The following is a 970-nucleotide window of genomic DNA, read 5'->3' on the forward strand; positions in this document are numbered from 1 at the left end:
TTTATCCTACATAACGACATGTTGAGCAAGGATATAAAATGAAGTAACCTATATAATATAAGATGAATATGAAACAGTTTGGTGAAGAAAATAAAAAAAGTAAAAGAACATGGAAGTACTACATTCTATTGGAACTTTTCACAAACAGTTGGTTATATAATCACTATGTCAACAATCAATCGGCAAAAGGGCGGAACAACCACTGACCAAAGTACAACCGATAACCACACTAAAATGTGAAAAGAAAATATGCATACCTCTACATATGTATGATTGTTGTTTCTACATGCAATGTGTGAGGTATTTCGTTGAACATCTTTTGTGCATAATGTTTTATAAACTACATCAAAATAAAATAGAAATTAAAGATAAGAAAGAGGAAACTAAGAGAAGAATGATGTATAATATCAAAGAATAATAGATTACTTCTCTTAACATGTTCACTCTAAACGTATAATTATAACAAATGTTTCTGAAAATTAACCAGAGTTTAAACTGTAAATAATAAATTGAAATTGTTTTTAGAACTTATTGAGTAGATGATAACATAAGAGAAAACGATAATATTGCAATTGTAGAATGAGGTATGATGCACAACAATATGAGATAACCTGATAATGCAAATATGGTCTCTGTTGTTATTTCACCATTTCCAGCGTTGAGTGCGATCAAAAACTCACTTCCCAACTCACCGCCCTCCACGCCGATCACAACCGCTGCATCAAAGACAACATAACACTTCTGGTGAAGGATCCACCATGCTCCGTTCAAGACAACAATCACTTCATTAACATGATGGAGAAGTATTTTTCCAGTCCTCATGGATTCAAAGAGAGAACTCATTTGCATTATTAGGTTATTGGGTCTCTTTCTTTTTTATAAAGTTTCATTTTTTTATCACAACCTAGAGAAGAGAGAGTTGATTGTGGAGAATAGAAGAAGAAAAAAGGATGAGAATGAGAGAACGTGA

Source organism: Lupinus angustifolius, chromosome LG17 (assembly GCF_001865875.1).
Source record: "Lupinus angustifolius cultivar Tanjil chromosome LG17, LupAngTanjil_v1.0, whole genome shotgun sequence".
Classification (NCBI taxonomy): domain Eukaryota; kingdom Viridiplantae; phylum Streptophyta; class Magnoliopsida; order Fabales; family Fabaceae; genus Lupinus; species Lupinus angustifolius.